This window comes from Schistocerca nitens, chromosome 2 (genome assembly GCF_023898315.1).
Source record: "Schistocerca nitens isolate TAMUIC-IGC-003100 chromosome 2, iqSchNite1.1, whole genome shotgun sequence".
Taxonomy (NCBI): Eukaryota; Metazoa; Arthropoda; class Insecta; order Orthoptera; family Acrididae; genus Schistocerca; species Schistocerca nitens.
This window is the reverse complement of record NC_064615.1, coordinates 735,598,944-735,623,255: the sequence shown is the minus strand read 5'-3', so window position 1 is coordinate 735,623,255 and position 24,312 is coordinate 735,598,944. Positions and strand designations below refer to the sequence as shown.

The 24,312-nt window shown below is 45.1% G+C and overlaps 1 protein-coding gene across 1 annotated transcript in view; it reads right to left on the bottom strand.

Annotated features, from left to right (window-relative positions):
* Positions 1-24,312, bottom strand: part of LOC126236947 (esterase FE4-like) — an 86,147-nt gene that overhangs the window by 3,579 nt on the left and 58,256 nt on the right. The gene's annotated exons all lie outside the window — the stretch shown is intronic.

The following is a 24,312-nucleotide window of genomic DNA, read 5'->3' as shown; positions in this document are numbered from 1 at the left end:
CTCTCGAACGATGTGTCTTACAGTGATATATTTGTGTAGGTACATTGAACGGCATATGTGGATACTGTCTGTAAAATGTCTTGCGAACACAGTTAGTACCAAAGAAGTAATAAATTAAAACGTCATGCATAATGCGCCAGCTTTTCATACATCTCACTGTTTATGACGGGGTATCTTCTGAAAAGTGTTAAACAGACAGTGCTTACCCCCACAGCCATCACTGCCTTGAAACCCTCCCAGCGGTTATGAGGTGATTTGGAACATACACAAGCGAACACTTTTAATGAATTATTAATTACTCACACATACAATGAGAGTCGTGAAACAACTACGAAACTGTCAGAACTCTGTACCGCACACTAACCACATGACAGTAGAAAAGTCATTAAGACCGAAGAATCTTAACCTACAATATTGGACGGAGTGTGAATCCTCCGTGTACTGCAGTCTGATTGTCATTTCGCGAATCATAGCAGGCCTGTCCACCCCGATAGCTGAGTGGCCAGCGTGACGGATTGCCGTCCTACGGGCCCGGGTTCCATTGCAAGCGAGGTAGGAGATTTTCTCCGCTGAGAGACTGGGTTTTGTGTTGTCTTCATCATCATTTCATCCCCATCCGGCGGGCAGGTCGCCCAATGTGGCGTCGAATGTAATAAGACCTGCACCAAGGCGGTCGGACGCGCCCCGCAAGAAGCCCCCCGGCCAATGACACCAAACGCTCATTTCCATTTTCCATACAAGGCCTGAAGATGTTTTTGGGTATCTTCTTCCGTTTACTTTGTACGAAAAACCACAGAGTATCAATAACAGTTGGTAGACAGCCGTGAGAACAAATATCGACCAACTACGTTGCTGAGAAATTCGGTAGGCCACATGCAAGGCGAATCCGTTTCGGTGCGGGAGTGGTAGCACCCATCGTCCTTTGAAGTGGGATTATATTGTTCTCGTCATATATGGCGTTGCTTAAAGAAGTGTCAGGAAGTACCCTCTGCTCCAAGTCCTCCCTAATGAAATGCATCCTGTTAAGATCACTCTCGATACACACGAGTCGCGAACATATGGGTGCTCAATGGTACCCCAACATGTCGCACTTATTTTAGGGTTCGTCCGCTCTAGTACGCTGAAGTGAAGGCGATGGTGTGAGGTCAGTATGGTAGTCTCAAGCGCATATGCGGCCTACACTTCAAGATGCGAGGGTTGGTAAAGAATTTGAATTATCACCTTGGAAACTTCAAACTGCGAGCAGGGAATTTGCTGTTAGTCTCTCTCTAGATAACCGCCCTTCAAAGGGACACATTTTTCCCAACGAGAGGTAAGTTGGCGGAAACCTTGTAGCGTAACGTCTTCATACATTTTAATTTACACACATCAAAAACGTTTTGCATCACCTCAGTCCCCAGGACTCCTGAAGATGGACGTTGACTGTGGATATTGTGTCACAGACACAGTCACTTTGACTGTTCAGAGATGTCACTAAACCGCCCAAAGATGTAAATAAGCATTCATTAACAGCGCCTATTAGAGGGAGGGGGTCCGACAGCCTATCAGTTCCACTCATTGCACCAGGAAGGAGGTACACGGCTCGTGTTGTCTGTTGTTCAACCATGCCTAGACAGTCAATACCGCGGTTCGATGGCGTCCGCCGCATTGTTACTTTGTTCCAGGAAGGACTCTCAATAAGCGAAGTGTCCAGGCGCCTAGCAGTGAACCAAAGCGATGTTGTTCGGACATGGAGAAGATACAAAGAGACAGGAACTGTCGATGACATGCCTCGTTCAGGCCGCCCAATGGCTACTACTGCAGTGGATGACCGCTACCTACGGATTATGGATCGGAGGAACACTGACAGCAACGCCACCATGTTGAATAACGCTTATCGTGCAGCCACAGGATGTCGTGTTACGACTCAAACTGTGCTCAATAGGCTGCATGATGCGCTACATCACTCCCGACGTCTATGTCAAGGTCCATCTTCGCAACCACGGCACCATGCAGAGCGGTACAGATGGGCCCAACAACAGGTCGAATGGACCGCTCAGGGTTGGCATCACGTACTCTTCACCGATGAGTGTCGCATATGCCTTCAACGAGACAATCGTCGGAGACATTTTTGGAGGCAACCCGGTCAGGCTGAACGCCTTAGACACACTGTCCAGCGAGTGCAGCAAGGTGCAAGTTCTCTGCTGATTTGGGGTGGCATTATATGGGGCCGACGAACGCCGCTGGTGGTCATGGAAAGCGCCGTAACGGCTGTACGATACGTGAATGCCATCCTCCGACCGACAGTACAAACACATCGGCAGCATAGTGGCGAGGCGCTCGTCTTCATGGACGACAATTCGCGCCACCGTCGTGCATGACTTCCTTCAGGATAACGACATCGCTCTACTAGAGTGGCCACCATGTTTTCCAGACATCCTATCGAACATGCCTGGGATAGATTGAAAAGGGCTGTTTATGGACGACTTGACCCAGCAACCACTCTGAGGGATCTACGCCGAATCGCCGTTGAGTAGTGGGACTATCTGGACCAACAGTGCCTTGATGAATTTGTGGATAGTATGCCACGATACATACTGCCATGCATCAGTGCAAGAGGATACCTATGTGTACAGCAATTTGGACCACAACCTCTGAAGGTCTCGCTGTATGGTGGTACAACATGCAAGTGTGATTTTCATGAGCAACCAAAAGGGCGGAAATGATGTTAATATTGATCTCTGTTCCAATTTTTGGTACAGGTTCTGGAACTCTCGGAACCGAGGCGATGCAAAACCTTTTGTTACGTGTGTAATTCGAAAATATTGCATTTTTTGGATGTCGTTGTTGTTAAGATCGCTAATAACCTGGTAAGAAGGATCGTAACATCATTTCACTATCTGTGAATTCAATTGACAGAATGCTTTGTAAATATTTTGTAAAGGTACACGGATTACTAATTGTAATGCAATATAAAATAGAATACGCTCACTTCATTTCACTATAAATGAGTGTTATACTACCAAGCGATTTACACTACATTAAATTCGGATTTGTAATAATCAACTAAGCCGGGAGAACAGTATCTCTTTTCCTGTGGCGCGCTTTTTAGGTCACCTTAATGCGCGTAGCGGCCGAGGGTAGAAAACGATAGAGCTAGTTAGTTGTTTGGTTAGTTAGTTACATATTTCATGATTTATTTTGCACGATAGATCGTAAAAACGTGAAACGAGACATTCTACATTCACATCAATAACTAAATTATACATGTGGCTACATTCTGAACATTTGTAAGTTTTTTCTTTGTTTACAAAAAGATAAAAAAACACATACAGATGCGAGTTAGAAATTCCTACCCCAACCTTTAAACATTACAGTAATAGAAATTCTGCTGTGGGAAAGGAGTTGTCAAGGAGAAACTTTCTCAGCTTGTTTTCAACTTTTACTTTGCTGTCTGTTATACATTTTATGCTACTGGTTAAGTGATAAAAAATTTTTGTTAGACTATTGAGCACACCTTTTTGTGGGAAAGAGAACCTTAATGTGGATAATGAATATCATTTTTGCCGGCCGAAGTGGCCGTGCGGTTCTAGGCGCTGCTGCCTGGAACCACGAGACCGCTACGGTCGCAGGTTCGAATCCTACCTCGGGCATGGATGTGTGTGATGTCCTAACGTTACTTAGGCTTAACTAGTTCTAAGTCTAGGGGATTGATGACCTCAGATGTTAAGTCCCATAGTGCTTAGAGCCATTTGAACATTTTTTTGAATATCATTTTTCCTTCTTATATACAGGGTGGTTCATTGATCGTGACCGGGCCAAATATCTCACTAAATAAGCGTCAAAGAAAAAAAAAATACAAAGCACGAAACTTGTCTAGCTTGAAGGGGGAAACCAGATGGCGCTATGATCGGCCCACTAGATGGCGCTGCCATAGGTCAAACGGATATCAGGTGCGTTTTTTTTTAAACAGAAACCCTCATTTTTATTACATATTCGTGTAGTACGTAAAGAAATATGAATGTTTTAGTTGGACCACTTTCTTCGCTTTGTGATAGATGCCACTGTAATATTTACAAACATATGGCTCACAATTTTAGACGAACAGTTGGTAACAGGTAGGTTTTTTAAATTAAAATACAGAACGTAGGTTGAATTGAACGTTTTATTTCGGTAGTTCCAATGTTATACATGTACCTTTGTGAACTTATCATTTCTAAGAATGCATGCTGTTACAGTGTGATTACCTGTAAATACGACATTAAGGCAATAAATGCTCAAAATGATGTGCGTCAACCTCAATGCATATGGCAATACATGTAACGACATTCCTCTCAACAGCGAGTAGTTCGCCTTCCGTAATGTTCACATATGCATTGACAATGAGCTGACGCATGTTGTTAGGCGTTGTCGGTGGATCACGATGGCAAATATCCTTCAACTTTCCCCACAGAAAGAAATCCGGGGACGTCGGATCCGGTGAACGTGCTGGCCTTCGTATGGTGCTTGGACGACCAAACCACCTGTCACGAAATATGCTATTCAATACCACTTCAACTGCACGTGAGCTATCTGCCGGACATCCATCATGTTGGAAGTACATCGCCATTCCATCATGCAGTGAAACATCGGTAGAACATTACGTAGGAAATCAGCATTCATTGCACCATTTAGATTGCCATCGATAAAATGGGGGCCAATTATCCTTCCTCCCATAATGCCGCACCATACATTAACCCACCAAGTTCACTGATGTTCCACTTGTCGCAGCCGTCGTGGATTTTCCGTTGCCCAATAGTGAGTATTATGCCGGTTTACGTTACCGCTGTTGGTGAATGTCGCTTCGTCGCTAAGTAAGACGCGTGCAAAAAATCTGCCATCGTCCCGTAATTTCGCTTGTGCCAGTGGCAGGACTGTACACGACGTTCAAAGTCGTCGCCACGCAATTCCTGTTGCATAGAAATATGGTACGGGTGCAATCGATATTGATGTAGCATTCTCAACACCGACGTTTTTGAGATTCCCGATTCTTGCGCAATTTGTCTGTTACTAATGTGCGGATTAGCCGCGACAGCAGCTAAAACACCTACTTGGGCATCATCATTTGTTTCAGGTCGTGGTTGACGTTTCACATGTGGGTGAACACTTTCTGTTTCCTTAAATAACGTAACTATCCGGCGAACGTTCCGGACACTTGGATGATGTCGTCCAGGATACCGAGCAGCATACACAGCACACGCCAGTTGGGCATTTTGATCACAATAGCCATACATCAACACAATATCGACATTTTAAAGCGAATAGAGTGTTCCAACTAAAACATTCATATTTCTTTACGTACGACACGAATATGTAATAAAAATGGGGGTTCCTGTTTTTAAGAAAACGCAGTTGATATCCGTTTGACCTATGGCAGCGCCATATAGCGGGCCAACCATAGCGCCATCAGGTTTTTTCCTTCAAGCTAGACGAGTTTCGTTCTTTGTAGTTTTTTTGTTTGATGCTTATTTCGTGAGATATTTGGCCCGGTCACTATCAATGGACCACCTGTATAATTATGTACGAGGGCGGTTCAGAAAGTAACCTCCGATTGGTCACAGTGCGGGTTGTGGGGGGAGTAGCGACGCCATCTGTGCGTTCACGCACTCAACAGGTCAGTCGGCATCAAGCCGTGGTCGAGTGAACGTCGTACCTGCGCTAGTTTAGTTTTTGTGGCAGTTTGAAATGTGTGCTGCAATAGAAAACCCCGCCAAATGTGAAGTGCGTGCTGTCATAAGGTTTTTTACAGCCAAAGGATATTCTGCAGCAGCTATTCATCGTGAGCTTTGTGCCGTGTATGGACCAAGAGTTATGAGTGAAGGAGTTGTCCGTGAATGGGTACGTTTATTTAAAAGTGGACGAGAAAACGTTCATGATGAAGTGAGGAGTGATAGACCATCATTGGTGACTGACGAACTCGTTCAGACAGTTGATGCAAAAGTTCGTGAAATTCGACGTTTCTCAATGTCGGAGTTGTCTACTGGTTTTCCACAGATTTCTAAGACTCTCTTGTACGAGATAGTGACAGCAAGATTGGGTTACCGTAGGTTCTGTGCACGATGGGTGCCCAAAATTCTTACCGACCACCACAAAACCCAAAGAATGGCCTCTGCATTAGACTTTCTGTCACGTTATGAGGGCGAAGGAGAACCATTGTTAAACAGAATCGTGACCGGTGACGAAACCTGGATTAAGTACGTGAACCCTGAGACAAAAGAACAATCAAAGATGTGGGCACATTCAAATTCGCCTACCAAACCAAGAAAAGCCTCGCAAGATTTTTCTGCCAGAAAACTGATGGCAACGGTGTTTTGGGATGCCAAAGAGGTGTTGTTGGTTGAATTCATGGAACGTGGTACGACCATTAATCAAGACGTGTCTGTGAAACAATAAAAAAGTTACGACGGGCTATACAGAACAAACGCCGTGGTATGCTGACTTCCGGTATCGTTTTTTTGCACGATAACGCCCGTCCTCACTCTGCTCGCAGAACAACGGCCCTTCTTGAGTCCTTCAAGTGGGACGTTATCAACCATCCACCTTACAGCCCAGACCTGGTGCCAAGTGATTATCACCTCTTCATGCATTTGAAGAAATGGCTCGGGTCACAGCGGTTTGATGACGACGAAGAGCTCAAAGATGCGGTCACAGGCTGGCTCCAGGCACAAGCGGGTGATTTTTATGCAGAAGGAATTTCAAAGCTTGTGAAGAGATACGATAAGTGCCTCAATCGCTATGGAGACTATGTAGAAAAATAGTGCAAAGATGTAGTTGTCAGATGTATATATTAAAATATTTTTATTTAACTTGGTGTATTTTTTTAAATCAACCGGAGGTTACTTTCTGAACGGCCCTCGTATATCATGCACAATTATATACATTATTCTTCCTTTTGATCTGTAGTCGATTATTTACAAAACTTCATCAGAGAAGAAATATATTGTGAAGCAGTTGCCAGAACGCCAAACTCGTTAAACAGATATCTACAAGATGATTGTGATTGAGCACCGAATATAATTCTTGCAGCACGTTTTTGCGCGATGAAGGGTTTCCTCTTAAAATTGAGTAACACCAGAAATTTAATCCATAAGACATTACTGAATGAAAATATGCATAGTACGTCAACTTACTGATTTGTCTCTCCCCAAGATTTACTACGAATGTAAGTGCAGATGTGGCTGTAGCTGTGAGTACAAAATATGCTGTTTCCAATTTAAGTTCCCATCAATATGGAAACTAATAATTTTGAAGTTTCCACTCACGATATGTTACATTTGTCATTGGTATAGTACCTCTAGATCTGCAGAACTGAATATGTTGTGAATTTTTAAAATTGAGGGGGAGAACATTAGTAGAAAACAAGTCGATGACACTTCCAGTTACTGTATTTACCATTATTTCTGTTTCTGGATGTATGCTTGGATTGATTACAACAGCGGAGCCAGAACTGAACCTTGGGGAACCCCAAACGTCTTTTTTTTTCTCCACAGGAAGAATTATATCCCTGGACAATATTGGTTGAGCTACTAAGGACAAATGTGATCACGCTGTCAAAAGCATTAGATAGGCCACAGAAAATACCAATAAGCGGTATTTTATTATTTAATGTCTGTAAAATCTGGTGAGAAAACATGCAAGTGTCACTCTTAGTAGAGCAGCCCTTCTGAAACCCCTACTCTGTTTTGCTGAGGATATTATTGTTGTTAAGGTGAGATGTTATCCTAGAACCCCCTATCTTCTAAAAAATATTGGGAAATGATGTCAACAGTGAAACAGGTCGGAAGCTATTGAGCTTGACTCGTTTGTGGGCAGTGTTGTGGTGCAGTGGATCTTTTCGAGAGCACAGTTAAAATGTTAATTATTGTGGACGAAACTTTGTTATGAAGGTTAAGTAAGAGCTGTGGTAATAAGTGGGCAGTTTTAAATCGTGTCAGTAACGTATTTCTCGCGGATGAAAGATTTTTCCAGACAAAGAAAAAAAAAGGATGACCAAATAATTTCGTCACTGGTACTTCCAAAACAATGGCTCAAATGGCTCTGAGCACTATGCGACTTAACTTATGAGGTCATCAGTCGCCTAGATCTTAGAACTAATTAAACCTAACTAACATAAGGACGTCACACACATCCATGCCCGAGGCAGGACTCGAACCTGCGACCGTAGCGGTCCAAATCAATGGCGGTGGAAGGCTTCCTATTGAACCATCTTTGTCTATATCAACAGGGTCATGAAGCAACCGATGCCACACATTACCACTGCTCAACTGCTACAAGGAAAGAACTTTCAGTTTCTCTCGTATCTAGAATTATATGAGTAATAGTCATTCTGCCGAGTACTTATTTCCACTCTACGCACAACATTTCGACGACCAAACCATCCGTCTTCTTCAGGTGCTCTGAGTTTTGCTGGTTTGCATACTCGCTGCCCGGACAGCTATTGGTTGGGGTGCATAAAATGGGAAAAAAACCTTGTCAGAACGCTCGGAAGGACACTATTAACCAATCGTGTCGAGGAAACATGAGAGATGAGAACAGTCACATCACTTTGTTTGTTTGAAATAATATACACTGATGGAAAAAAAATCGTAACACGAGGTAGACGTTGTGCGACAGCCGGCCGCGGTGGTCTAGCGGTTCTGGCGCTGCAGTCCGGAACCGCGGGACTGCTACGGTCGCAGGTTCGAATCCTGCCTCGGGCATGGGTGTGTGTGATGTCCTTAGATTAGTTAGGTTTAAGTAGTTCTAAGTTCTAGGGGACTTATGACCTAAGATGTTGAGTCCCATAGTGCTCAGAGCCATTTGAACCATTTGTTGTGCGACAGAAGCGAAAGTTGGTAGGCGTGTTTCTACATCTTGAAGGTATTTATTAAAATTTGGCGCCTATCGCAGCAGTATGAGGATGGAAATCCGGATTTCTGTACATATACCCTGTAAAGGTCGTGAATGTCAGTTATCTTTGAGATTGGACTTGGTGAGTTGTTGTTAGTCAAGAACGCCTTTAAGGCGAAAAGACGATATTATCAACACCTCACTCAGTTTGAGCAGAGTCTTGTAATTAGGCTACGAGAAGCTAGATGTTCCTTCTGCGATACTCCAGAAAGACCTGGCAGAAGTGTAGACACTGTACATGGTAGCTGTTGTGGTGGTCATGAGGATGTACAGTCGCAAGAAGATCGGGTTCCAGACGGCCACGTGACACTACAGGGAGCGAAGACCATCGTGTTCGGCGTATTGCTCTGACGCATCGTACTGCACCTGCAGCAGCAGTCTGAGCAGCAGTTTACACCACAGTGTTACAACGAACTGTTACAAAATGGTTATTTGAAGGATATCTTCGAGCCAGAAGCAATCTAATGTGCATTCTACTGACCCCAAACCGTCACTATTAGCGACTTCAGTAGTGTTAAGCGAGATCTCATTATTGGACAGGGTGGAGGTCTGTTGTGTTTCCTGGTGAACGCTGGTTCTGCTTCCATGCCAGTGATGGCCGTCTTTTGGTTAGAAGGAGGTCAGTTGAGAGCCTGCAATCAACCTGGTTGCTTGATCGACACACTGTACCTACACCAGGAGCCATGATCCGGGGTGTGATTTCGTATGACAGCAGGAGCACTCTCATGGTCACCCCACACATCCTGACTGCAAATTTGTACCTTAGTCTGGTGGTTGGATCCGTTGTACTGGCATTCATGAACAGCATTCCAGGGGATATTTTCCATCAGGGCAACGCTCGCCCACATACCACTAATGTAGCCCAATATGCTCTACAGTGTGTCGACATGTTGCCTTGGCCTGCTCGACCATCAGATCTGTCTCCAGTCGAGCACACATACCACATCATCGGGCGACAACTCCAATGCTAGCCACAAACAGCATTAACTCTTCCTGTCTTGACCGACCAAGTGCAACAGGAACTCCATCCCACAAACTGACATCCGGCAATTGTGCAACACTGTGCTTGCGTGAAACAGTTTGGCAATTACATCGTTATTAATGTACCAGCATTTCGCATTTGCAATAGTTTCTCGTGCTTACATTAACCTGTAACCTTGAAACGTTAATGCCTTAAAATGTTAGCTAGATATATGTGTTCCCTTACTGTACATTAAACAATTTTGGGAATTGCGACTTTTTCCCTCAATGAATTACGTGCAAACACTTCTCATCCTGTTACCACTGTATTCTAGAAACAATTGATTTACGGAATAGGGGTGCATTCTGTGACTGTGTGTTGAAGTCAGCTGTTTGCGACACATGAAAATTTGTGTTGGACCGGAACTCGAACCCGTATTTCCTGCTTATCGCGAGCGGTTGCCTTAAGAACTTTTTTTAAAATAGATGATAATTATTATTTCGCTTGGCTTAATGGCCTAGTGCAAGTTTTTCAGCGAATTAAGTGTCCCTAACCTCCTCCAGTTGTACAGCTGGGCAAATGGGACCTACAGCATGGAATCTGAACCACGTGATTTTTCTGCCGACTCCTCACATCACTGAGAGGTGAAGGTCAGTCTAAAACAACGAAAGAAAAAAAGTGTTCAGACCGAGATTCGATCCCGTGATGCACTTTCCCAACTTCTTCCTCTTTATTATTATTTTAACGAAGACTGAAAAACCGTGGTTTCGTCGAGATTCGATTTCGCGATCTCTCGGTTTACAGGCACGCACTTCACTGCTTTTTTCCTGACCTTTTGGTTTGGCCATGCATTTTATCGGTTTTTTCATTAAACAAACTAGACCAACAGATCTACAAACATGAAATAAACTGCCCATGTGAACGGGCCATGATAAGAATACCACAAGGTCCGGCTCACTCAACCTGTACCTTGACGACTAAATACAAGGTTAAACTAATTTGAGAATTAGTCATGATACCATGGCAAGAACAAACACTTCCAGTAGGCAGTGGTCACGTATTGGTTGGTTGGTTGGTTTGGGGTATAAAGACAACAAACTACAGCGTCATCAATCCCTATTTCGTGAAGCAAACAAGTCTCAAGGTAAAACAATTATAACGAATGAGTTGGGGAAAGTAAAAGGGGGTAAAACTAACGGGGAACCACACAGAAACAGAAAACGAAAGAAGTGAATGAGAGGGGGAGACATTCACTAAAAAGAAAGATAGAGGATGGCAGTAAAATCACATAGAAGATGGCTCAGGGTGGCTGATCAAAAGGATGAGCCAGCCACTCGGCAAGATATTAAAATCGCCAGCCCGAAAAGACAAGGCGAGAGGAACACACATAGGGAAAAGACAAACAACAAGGCAAACAAAATGCAAATTAAGAGTAACGAAGACGTAAGATGGATGGAGGGTGGAGGCCTGGAAAAGAAAGCCAGACGCCAAATCTTACACGATACGTTAAAAACCACCCTCACGAATAAAACGTAAAACTAAATCGGCCGCTGAGGCATTGTCGCCCAACACCGTAGGTAGAGTGGTGGGAAGGTTAAAAGTCCGCCAAAGAGCGGCTAAAATTAGGCAGTGAACGACAGTTAGACACGAACCAAGAGACACTGAGGTGGGTCCTCGCGACGGAAAAGGTGACCATGTGCTAACCAAGTATGGCCGATGCGGATCCGGCAAAATACAACAAAGTCCGTGCCAGTGGCTCGCATTGATGACCGCCACACATTCCTTGTCTGCTTGATAACACAGTTTGGTATATTGAGGGAGCGCCATTCAGTATCCACATCGCGAAAATTTTGCGGCGGAAGACGGATCGAGATAAGTCTCCGGTAGGCCGATGTCCAGAATTGGTTTTCCGTAACCTGTTTGGTCAGGCTGTCAGCAAGTCAATTTCCCGGTATCCCGACATGTCCTGGAGTCCAAATGAAAGTCCCTGAACGTCCACTGTTCCCGAGGGCATAAAGAGACCCCTGGATAGTCATTACCAAAGGATGTCGAGGGAAGCACTGGTCGAGAGCTTGTAGGCTGCTTAAAGAGTCACTACAGATGACGAAGGACTCACCAGCGCAGGAGCGGATATCTTCAAGGGCACAATAGATGGAAGCCAACTCTGCAGTGAAAACATTGCAGCCATCCGGCTAGGAGCGCTGTTCAGTATGTCCAAAGTGAGAGTAAGCGAACAAAACTGTCGACCATTGATCCATCGGTGCAGACTATTTCTGAGCCCTGAAACTCGCCGAGAAAAGAGAGAAACTGTCGGCGGAGGGCCTCAGGTGGAGAGGAGCCCTTTGGTCCTTGCGATAGGTCTAGCCTAAGCCTTTGTGGAGGTGTGGACCATAGAGGTGTACGGAAGTGGACCCACATGAGAGGTGGTAGGGGGAAAGCGTCGAGTTCATTAAGAAACGACCGGGCACAGACGGCGAGGGATTCTCAGTTTTACGCCGCGCTTGCGGTAGATGGAACGCCGTGTTAGGGAAAAGCAGACGGTAATTTGGATGGTGAGGCGAACTGTGAATGTGGGCGGTATATTTTACAAGCAGTAGTTTGCACTGGAGCCGCAATGGAGGAACGCAAGCTTCCATAAGGAGGCTGTTCATGGGGCTCGTTCGGAAAGCTCCCGTTGCGAGCCGAACTCCACAATGGTGGATAGGGTACAGCACACGCAGAGCGGAGGGCGATGCTGAACCTTGCACCAGGCTCCCATAGTCAATACGGGATCACGTATTGGGAGAAGCTGAGTGGATGTGTATCACCCCCTTCATCTGCAAAGCAATGAACATAGTGGCCCAACAGCCAAGCAGTTATATTTGACTTTGCCCTCGGGAAGTAGGATGAGATCAGCTGAAAGGGCAGTCTCAAAGGCGACTCGTGCTGCGGCTAAGTCCAGTTCAAGGTCAGCCGCCAATATGGCGGCGCACACAGCCATGCATGAACACCCACCCACCTCCCCAGGGGTCGGAACCCCTGCAACCCACAGATAGATTATAATTAATAAATAATTAATTTATAGATTTAAATGATAAGAGTTTTTCATGAAGCTAGAGGTAGACTTTTTTAAAAAAAATCTCACGAGATAGATAAGGATGCTTCGCAACACGACTGTTTTTTAATCCAGTGTCAGTTCGCTTCGTGACCGTTGCAATCTATGTTGCTGCACGTCTATGGCGGGACAGCGACTGCAATGTTCCGAGACTAAGTCCGCCCGGCCGGAGTGGCCGTGCGGTTCTAGGCGCTACAGTCTGGAGCCGAGCGACCGCTACGGTCGCAGGTTCGAATCCTGCCTCGGGCATGGATGTGTGTGATGTCCTTAGGTTAGTTAGGTTTAATTAGTTCAAAGTTCTAGGCCACTGATGACCTCAGAAGTTAAGTCGCATAGTGCTCAGAGCCATTTGAGTCATTAAGTCCGACACGAAATAGGCTCTTATTGGTGGATTGCGTTTTGTGTAACGCTTGATACCAGGAGGATGCCATCGCCATAGGTAGAACAGAAAGGCTAAGATGATAATATCCCATCCTCCAAGAAGTTCGCTGCGATGCCTGTCCCTCCCCTGAACATTAACAAAACCATGGTAGCGTAGAAATAACTTACAGCAATACAAAACTCATGGTCATTTTTCAACTGGAAATTCAATCTACCAACATCGACAGGCGAATGAAGACTGCCCGGCCGCAGATAAATAACTGAGGCGTGAAATTGTGGATTGTGTGAGAGATAGTCAACACGGTGCGGTGAACAAGTAACACAGGCACTTTCCTTTTAATATCGGGAAGTACCAAGCCCCAGAGCTAACAGGCATGTGCAACCATGTCATATCGTAATCGATGCTTCGATAAGAAAACGACTAGACAGCCGTTTTAGTTTCCTAGCCATCATAGTGGGAAGGGGAGAGATGTGAGAGGTGTAAGACGCTTTTCAGAAGACGTAGGTATCTGGGATCCAAACTATCTCAAACAGGTTAAGAGGACGCCATTCATATCCCAGGATTGCATGAGTGTCTTCGCAGAACCCAACTTCCAATTATGTATAGCCATTTGGGGTAGAGAACAATCAATGACTACTCCTAAAAACTCATGTCCGTCGACAACGGAATGACGGAATTATCAAAACCCCGTAATTTCATCAACCGACGGCTGCCTTCCTTGTTGCGAGCACTGGTTGGCACCATATACATGGCACAAGGTATCCAGCGTAGTCTGAGGAGTAGAATCTCAGCGGGAGAACTGAGTAAGACAGTCACATCGTCCGAGAATCGGCGCACCGAGGTCGTACCGGCCAAGAGTATCCGTCGTTGTAACTGAGCAACAATCCTTCGAAGAAGGGGATCAATTGATAGAACAAGCAACGACACCGAAAGCGGAATTTCCTGAGGAAAACCACTACGGATGATAATCGAGGGTAAGAATTGACCGCTGACGGCCACCAACGACTGGGTAACTGTAAAAAAATTTATGCAAGACCCTGTACTTCAATTCTAAACCCAGCGGCTTCCAGCATCTACAACAGGAAGCCATGGCCGACCCTGTCAAACACCTTGTCAAAATCCAATAATGACAGAGCCTCAGGAAAAGAAATAACACCAGTCACCGATAGGACATCATGACATTCATCTAACAGGGTCAGAATAGTACCGCCAGAAGTACAACTTTGATAGTAACCAACAACATTCTCGAGCAAAGCAGACAGAAGTAGAGGGACTAAGTATGTGCCACCCCACTCTCCATTGTTGCCAAATTTATTCAAGATGGCGGCGATGATGTCATCCAAGATGGCGGCATGTAGACTTGGCAACATCGCATGACGTCATTAAAGACGGCGGATTTTGGCGGGAGAATAGTCCAATTGTGCTACATCCACTAACCTAACCTCAAGAAAAAATGGCGGGAAGTTTGAATTTTGGCGGGAAAATAGCCCAATTGTGCTACGTCCACTAACCTAAGCGTCGTGAAGAAAAAATGGCGGGAAGTTTGAATTCCATCAGGATAATACATGCAAAACTGTACTTATCTTTATTACAATTGATTATCATTTATTAACATTCATTATCATTCATTGTCATTTATTATCATTCATTATCATTTATTATTATAGGCCACCCTCCACTAGAAAATTGCGCCAAATTCAAATTACAACACGATATTGTCTCGAAAACTGTACTTCTATTATTATTATCATTTATTATTTATTCAAGATGTCCGATGTTCTCGGAAAGAAAGCCATTTTCCTTACATCCATAACAAAAATCTATCACAAGTTCAAATCCCAACACCATAATTGATGACATGTATGAGCTTTCTCCGTCACTTACCTTTTTTCACTGGTAGCCTATCATAATCGCGTCAAATAATAAACTACACTTATAATAACGTAAGTCACATCCTTTGATTTTGCAGGGGGGAAGGGACTGAAGACTTCTTTTCGAGCAGTACGGTCATCACTTGTTCGCCAACACAGTCAGCACACACATCTTTGATATCGCAGTGCATTCACCACGACGTCCGCGCTCCAACTGAATTAGGTCAAATCCGCGCCACCTCCTGGCCAGCGCGCGGAGACACTGCCGACACCTGTCACGTGAGGCAGCCGCCCGCGCTGGGGGCGAGCCCAGCGATCACTCCCACGTCGTAAACATGTTTTCACTGGACACGCTGGAACTTGCCGAGTTTGACGTCACAGCGGTCCCTTGTCCGCTCACACGTGTATTCGTCGCCTCCGCACGTTTCCCGCCAAAATTGTTTGCCTCGGAGCTGAATCACACAACGGTCGGCTGTTCCCACTTTTGGCGCCAAAGTTGTTTTCCTGGGCACATTCAAACCTGTCGATGCCGACCGCTCACCGTCCACCAAGTGTCCTTGTGCGATCAAGAACGCAGTGCTTCACTTTTGGTGGCGAAGTTTGCTCGACAGTGGAATCCGCCATGACTATAACACCACGTTTGGTCCGCACTAGAACGCTCCCTAATTGACTCGCTCTCGCATGCGCGTAATAACTGTACAATCGCTACGCCGCCGCCCCGCTTACGTCACACACCCTGCAAGACGCGACGGACAGTCTTCTGTAAGTACCTGGAAAATTACTCTTTATTTCAGACATTACGGTCATGCAGGTGTGTCCCAACTGACTTCTCCATGCTCACACAGTGAAACTCCAGAGCGCAGTTGACGTACGCGCGGCCGGCTGAGCCCGCTCCATCGGCAGCTCCCTGGCCGGCTGACGTCAAGGTGCCAGCGGTGCCCGCACAGCCCCCACGGCCAGCGCGCCAAGTAGGCGGCGAGCAGCGCTCAGGGTCCGGCCACAACGGTCAGACGCGCTCGCCTCAGAGTCCGACTATGGAAACATCTTTCTGTGCCTGCCAGCACTTATCGCTAGATATGATGGAACCTGTCGACCACGTGCTGGACAAAGGACACGTTCCACTCCAAATTTATTTTTCTGAACAGGTTCGAACCTGCCGATACCTACCTCACACAACCGCCCGATATGTTTGGAAAGTTCTATCACGTGACACGCTAAAAGCTATATCGGTCCTAAAGTTCGCAAATTCTCAGCACTGACGGACAGGAACCGACACGCTTGCTCTGTACAAACCACCCTCACGCCACATACCGCCCCACCAGCATGTGTGATGGAGCACAAAGGACGCCCTCATCCCCTCAAACTTTGCAATTCAAGACAGATAGACAGGAACCGACACGCTCGAACTGGAATGTTTTTCCTACCGAGTTGGAAACTTCCTTGACATCACAACGCGCGATCTACCACGTGGCTCTATCGGACAAAGAACGCTCTCACTAAGTTAACTGATCACCTGATTCTCATTATTCAGCCGATATGCTACGATTATCTAATCCGGGATCTTGGCGAAAACACACGTCCGTACACATGAGCCATCGCGCGCACCTAGCTTAGTACCTCCGCAAGTGAATGTAACAGAGTCCACATGACTATTTAATTAATCTGATCAATTAATTAATCTCTCTCATGCAGAAAACTCCCACGTCCACCTAGACTTGGAATCAATTTTTGCCACTGCCACAACCACCTGGACTTGAAATGAAGCCACTAACCTAAGTCACCTGCAATGACTCAAAATCGTCTGCCTTGCCTCTCTCACACACCACGAGCGCGAGACCGCCCACATCACAGTCTGGACCTTTATACTCGCGTCGGACACACTCCTCTATAGATATTCTAGCTAAACTATGACCCTAATACTGTTGTTCAATCCACAAGGTCTAGCACATGGCCAGAGCACACCCCCAGTACCTAAGCCGAGAACATTGCTCGCCCCATCTTTAGTTAACCACTGAGAGACGGAGATATGCTGCAAACACACCCCTTGCGCTCTCGTAGGTACTCGCCTCAGCAATTCGATCTAACAAACCCTCCAAGTAGATAAAATAACAACAAACTCAATCTTTCTCATATTCTATATCGTCCCACAAATACTTAACTTACATTTTATTTATGCTTCGAGTATACCTATCACCCTCATACAAAAAACACTCGCCCTGATATACCTGGTGTCATGTTGCACAGTCGGCAGACACGCAAACAGCTCCTAATTTCAGTGCACAATATCAAACTGCTCCTAAATAATGCAGTACACATAACTGTAAACACCATCAGTACTGGTAATCTGTCCAAACAACGCACAGCAAAGTAACTCAACAGACGCGTTCAATCAACCTGTTCCATACTAAGTCACACGTCCGACAGCTCTCAATTCGCTCAAAGGCCTCTGTTCGACCCTTCAAACATGACTTGATGACAGCCGCATTCACACCTAACACCTGAGACATTCATATCACCTACACGCTGAACATGACTGTCCGAGCAAGGCCACGCGAGTCGTCTGTCACCGTCCTAACTCAGTGCGGTCCAACACACATGTTAAGGCCGCATTCCATTGCTTGCCGGCCTATATGCGACACATCTCCACCTTCACTTCAAATGGCTCTGAGCACTATGGGACTTAACATCTATGGTCATCAGTCCCCTAGAACTTAGAACTACTGAAACCTAACTAACCTAAGGACATCACACACATCCATGCCCGAGGCAGGATTCGAACCTGCGACCGTAGCAGTCGCGCGGTTCCGGACTGCACGCCTAGAACCGCTAGACCACCGCGGCCGGCCTTCTCCACCTTCACGTCTGTTGTCAGAATAGCCGAGAGCGAGTTCACACACACACCGTTCGCACACATCCCAGCGCTTCTCTCCCATCACAATCTAAAACGATCATTTGAAAATTAAAAAAAAAAAAAAAGTAGGAGCCTAGTCAACCTCTCCGAAATTGTATAGTGCCCCCAAAAATAGTTAACGCTCGCTTTCGTGTTTTCTCAGCTTCTATGTAAATTCCAATTCTTACCCTAACAGAACTTGTTCACCAAAATAATACTGAATGCGCTCCCCACCTCCTACCTTTCCAGCTCTCAACATACGCAAATGTTCTCAACCCTCCTATATCCCAGCACAACCGATTAATCATTCTTATTCCTCCATATCGAATTTACTGGCCTAATTTCCTAAGGACCCGTTATCGAAGTACCATCCTGCTTTTCTTTCTGAGGCTTCCTGTGCTTACGTTTACAGAGATCTCTAAATTACATCCACAGCCCCCTCAATCTACACACACACACACACACACACACACACACACACACACACACACACACATGGTCATCCTCTCTACTCATCCCATAACATAAGCAATAGTAACTTTACAATCCATTACATACAAACCCTACACAATGTAAGCCACATTAACTTTACAATACCCACTACATGCCCCAATTCTGTCAATTCCTAAGGAAGCACTGTGAACCTGCTCTTTCTTTCTACACACGCCACACTCAGCGGTAATCAGTCCTTCTGCATCAATGGACGGAAGTCCCTCTCAGAACTGTTCCACAAATTCGGCGATCGCTGCCCCTCACCACAAATACGTTACTCTCTCTTCTTCTTCCTTGCCTGCTCGCTTTTTTTCTACAAACTTATCCAGAGTCATAGACTACAAGAACACACCAATTTTTTTCTATGTACAGCATCCTTTAAACCACTGAATAACTAGAAACAAACAGACCAAAAAATTATATTCTCATTCTCGAATACCGAAGTCGTTGATCTCATTATACTTATACAGTTAAATCTTACGATCGCGGTTTCATTTGATTGGCATTCCACAATTAGCTAATGTACAAAGACATACAGAAAACAGAGCAAGCGCTCTCCGAATGTGGAGGTGACTGGATAGGCGTGGGTTACATTTACAGGCAATTTTAGAACACAGAACGATATGTTAAGTCGCGGCCGCATGGATCGATCTGACATAAAATCGAACGAAATGCGAAAACTGATTAGCGCATACGTATAAACTGACCTAATATAGACCGAGATGCGGTGAAATTGAGGACGTGCTTGCTTATCTTCTGATTAGCAGGGAGAAATTTGTACATGTAGTCAAGTATGCGGCAACAAGAGGAGTGTAGGAAAACGATGACATCGAAGCGAGCTGAATCAGGAAGGTAGACAATTTTTTTTTCTCTTTGAGTTCCTATTATAGTGTAAGGTGCAGTGATACAGGCGAGTTGAATACTGTATTTCATGCTTTCGGGAGGACAGAGAATCATTCGCATCTAAACTTACTCACATCTGTGTTAAATGATAACAGAGAGTGTACGGGGTGATCGATTGAGATAGAGCTGTAACTAGGTACGATTTAAACGTTGACTCATTTATTCTAGAGAAGGACAAGTTGATGAAGGTCAATTTTTTTTCGAGTGTTCTATCTGGATGCTTTAGTCACGTGATATAATCTGCGTTCTAGCAATATACAGCTACAGTACTTTACACATGATAGATTGGATGATTTACGTAAATATGTGTCGAACTACTTTGTGTGTAAATATCACTCCGTTCTTGTTCTTCTTAACTGTATGCTATTAAATTAAGGCACTTTGAGATCTGTTACTATAGATCGATATGGTGTGCTAAGCTCCAATACTTGGGTACATCTCGAGAAATGTGGTGCACTTGAAGGGGTTAGGCCTAGGAAAGCTCTATTCAGACAAGAGAGGTGAAGTGTAGCTATATTCCTCTGCTCGGTTGAGGATTAATTGGGTAGCGACGTTGCGGGGTAGAGTGGTCAATGCCAAATTCAGGATGCTCTTTTAACGTAAGAGGGCGAGATTGCTCTGTGACCGCCATAGGCAGAGAGATTGTTCGAGTACAAGCGCAAGGTCTTAGAAATATGTAAATCGTGGTCTGGTATACTTTGATCGTTTTTATGTGTTCGAGAATTAAGTGTGAATGGACGTACTGAGCAGTCATCTATCAATGCTCGCAATGACACTTGCAAAGTAGAGGAGGTATGGTTTAGCTATGACACTGAAATTAGGAAAACATGCTGTCACATGATTGGCCAGTGTGTTTTATTATGAGGACAAGGTGCGCGTCGGAATATTGTTGTCATTGGTTTGTGTTTAAGTATATAATATTAAATGCCCTATCCTCAGTGAGAGGGGTGTGAATGTGGGTAAAACTATTTGCTTATTTGACTACATGTATGCGTAATTTAGTACATTTAAGTGTTCACCGAATATGACTGTCTGTGGAAAAAGGAATTATTATGTAGTATTGAGCTGGGTGGTATGTGGGGGCGTAAATGCTTGTTCAAAATTATAACAGGGTGGGTGGCATATAAGTAGAACAAGTTCTGTGAAAACGTGTGTAGAAGGAGTGAGCGAGTGGATGATACGACTCATCTACGACTGTATCATTAGGACATGTAAATAAATGTCGGATCATCTAAATTGTCTTTTTTTTCTTTTTAATCATATGTATGAGTTCTGCTTGGAGTTATGTTTGTCTATTTGTTCTAAATGATTACTCATCTTTGCTTAGAAAGTGAGTTTTGACAGAATTGTCGGCGCAGCGTGAATGACGACGGGTTTGCTGGCTGGGGGAGACACTGTTTACATGTCGAGTTGGAGATGGAGGGGAGGATAGAGACCTGCGCTATTCAGGAATCCATCTGTGCAGTGTATGTCGTTAGACAATAGCTGGAGAGCAGGTATAGAGAGAGAGCCCACTACGGCATGCTGGTCCTGGGGCTTAGTGGACGGCTGTTTAGATGGACAGATATGTGGCTTTGACATACCGCCACCGGCGCTTCCATTTCAGGCGAATGGTCAAGACAAGGTCATGTTGCAGTAACTGAGGCCATTCTGCTTGCAGACAGGCTGCAGAAGGTAATTGATATGTCTTTCCCCGACTTAAATTGCATATATCAGATGCGCAAAGATCTGGAAATGGGATCAGCTGAACGATGTGTAGGGTGTGACTGAAGCCAAGTTGGATTTTTAATGTAGCATGCAGGTTCGGCAAAGGCGACACGTTTCGCACTGGGTGCAACCGTCTTGAATAACGGTAATTGCGTAATCAACTGACGTGATGACAGAGCGCTCTGGTGGTTGTCATAGGAGCTAAACACAGTTGAACTTGGAGCCATTTTTGTTAGGTAATATGATATAAATAATAATAAATCATAATAAATAATAATAAATGATCATAAATGATAATAAATAAATGGAGCAGCTGTCCGAATGCAGAGACCTGTTGGAGTGTATGGATCTTCAAAATGGTTCAAATGGCTCTGAGCACTATGGGACTCAACTGCTGAGGTCATTAGTCCCCTAGAACTTAGAACTAGTTAAACCTAACTAACCTAAGGACATCACAAACATCCATGCCCGAGGCAGGATTCGAACCTGCGACCGTAGCGGTCTTGCGGTTCCAGACAGCAGCGCCTTTAACCGCACGGCCACTTCGGCCGGCAGTGTATGGATCTGTAAGAGCGTACTTTGATGTCCTCTAGACGATCGAATAGCGAAGTAATAATGTTGGGCGGCTTTGGTGATCAAGTCAGAATTTGAGAAGATGATTCATTTGGGTTGGAGTGTTATTAGATGGGATGTAGATTGTTCAGTTGACTACTTCTGCACATTTGCTTCCTATATTTAGCTGAGTGAAGATCAATTGTGGTGTGTTGGATGCACGCTTGTCTGTTCTCTAGACCTGGGACAGACCTTAGTTGACGTGTAAATTATAGCCAACATCACGAAAATGTTACATGACTGAGATCAGTATTCGAGAGTGGAAATATCAAATGGTTCAAATGGCTCTGAGCACTATGGGACTTAACTTCTAAGGTCATCAGTCCCCTAGAACTTAGAATAACTTAAACCTAACGAACCTAAGGACATCACACACATCCATGCCCAAGGAAGGATTCGAACCTGCGACCGTAGCGGTCGCGCGGTTCCTGACTGTAGAGCCTAGAACCGCTCGGCCACCCCGGCCGGCAGGAAATATCATTTTGTGTAGGTTTGTTTCTTGTTAGTCAGTGGTTTACAGCATGCTGCACATAGATAAAGTTCGACGTTTGTAGAAAATTAATTTGAAGTCTATATCTTGGGAATGATGATGACTAGTGATCGGTAGGATGTAGCCTAGTACATGATATTGAGAAGTACAGCTAAAATGGTGTAATATTATGGAGAAAGTACATGTGTTCTTGCAGTCTATGAGCCTGAGGATGTTTGTAGAAAAGCGAACAGATAAGGAAGGAGAGACAGTAAGGCGTTTGTCCTGAGGGGGGGACGATACCGAATTTGTAAAAAGAGTTCTGATGGTGACTTAGGTCCGCTGAAGTAAGAGGGAAGATCAGCTCTGAGTGTCGGGTCGGTCTGTAGAGAGAACAGGTTGACGGTGCTTTCCTAGGATTGGGGAGCATTGCTGTATATAGACGCTGCAGGAATAGGATTTTTTTTCGCATGCTATAGAGATATACTGGTTAAGTGCAATGTTTTGTGTCAAATGTGTATATACTGTATTGAGAAGTTAATGTGGTTTACATTGTGTAGCGTTTGTATATACAGCACTGTAAAGTTAATATTGATTATGTTATGTGACGAGTAGAGAGGAAGTCATAAGGACGGTAGAGATATTTCCCGAGTAACAGCGGTCAAGAGAGTGTATTTCCAATACTTACTCATTGTGAAATGCCAATCAAATGAGACCGCGATCGTAAGATTTAACTGTATAGGTATAATGAAATCAACGACTTCGGTATTCGAGAGTGAGAATATAATTTTATGGTATGTTTGTTTCTAGTTATTCAGTGGTTTAAAGAATGCTGTACTTAGAAAAAAATTGGGCTTGTAGTCTATGACTCTGGATAAGTTTGTAGAAAAAAAGCGAGCAGGCGAGGAAGAAGAAGTAAGAGCAACGTATTTGTGTTGAGGGGGAGCGATCGCCGAATTTGTGGAACAGTGAAAGAGCGGGTTCACAGTGCTTCCTTAGGAATTGAGAGAATTGGGGCATGTAGAGGGTATTGTAAAGTTAATGTGGGTTGCATTGTGTAGGATTTGTATATAATGGATTGTAAAGCTACTATTGCTGGCGCGCTGGCCGCGGGGGCTGTGCGGGCACCGCTGGCCACTTGACGTCAGCCGGCCATGGAGCTGCCGATGGAGCGGGCTCAGCCGGCCGCGCGTACGTCAACTGCGCTCTGGAGTTTCGCTGTGTGAGCATAGAGAAGTCAGTTGGGACACAACTGCATGACCGTAATGTCTGAAATAAAGAGTAATTTTCCAGGTATTTACAGAAGACTATGTCCGTCGCATGTATGGAGGGTGTGTGACGTAAGCGGGGCGGCGGCGCAGCGATTATACAGTTATTACGCGCGCGCGAGAGCGAGTCAATTAGCGAGCGTTCTAGTGCGGACCAAACGTGGTGTTATATTGTCATGGCGGATTCCAATGTCGAGCAAACTTCGCCACCAAAAGTGTAGCACTGCGTTCTTGATCGCACAAGGACACGTGGTGGTCGGTGAGCGGTCGGCATCGACAGGTTTGAACGTGTCCAGGAAAACAACTTTGGCGCCAAAAGTGTAGCAGGGAACAGCCGACCGTTGTGTGATTCAGCTCTGAGGCAAACAATTTTGGCGGGAAACGAGCGGAGGCGACGGATAAACGTGGTGAGCGGACAAGGGACCGCTATGACGTCAATCTCGGCAAGTTCCAGCGAGTCCAGCGGAAATATGTTTACGACGTGGGAGCGATCGCTGGGCTCGCCCCCAGCGCGGGCGGCTGCCTCACGTGACAAGTGTTGGCAGTGTCTCCGCGCGCTGGCCAGGAAGTGGGGAGGATATGAACTAATTCAGTTGGAGCGCGGACGTCGTGGTGACTGCACTGCGATATCAAAGATGTGTGTGCTGACTGCGTTGGAGAACAAGTGATGACCGTACTGCTTGAAATAAAGTCTTCAGTTCCTTTCCTCCTGCAAAATCAAAGGATGTGACTTACGTTACTATACGTGCAGTTTAT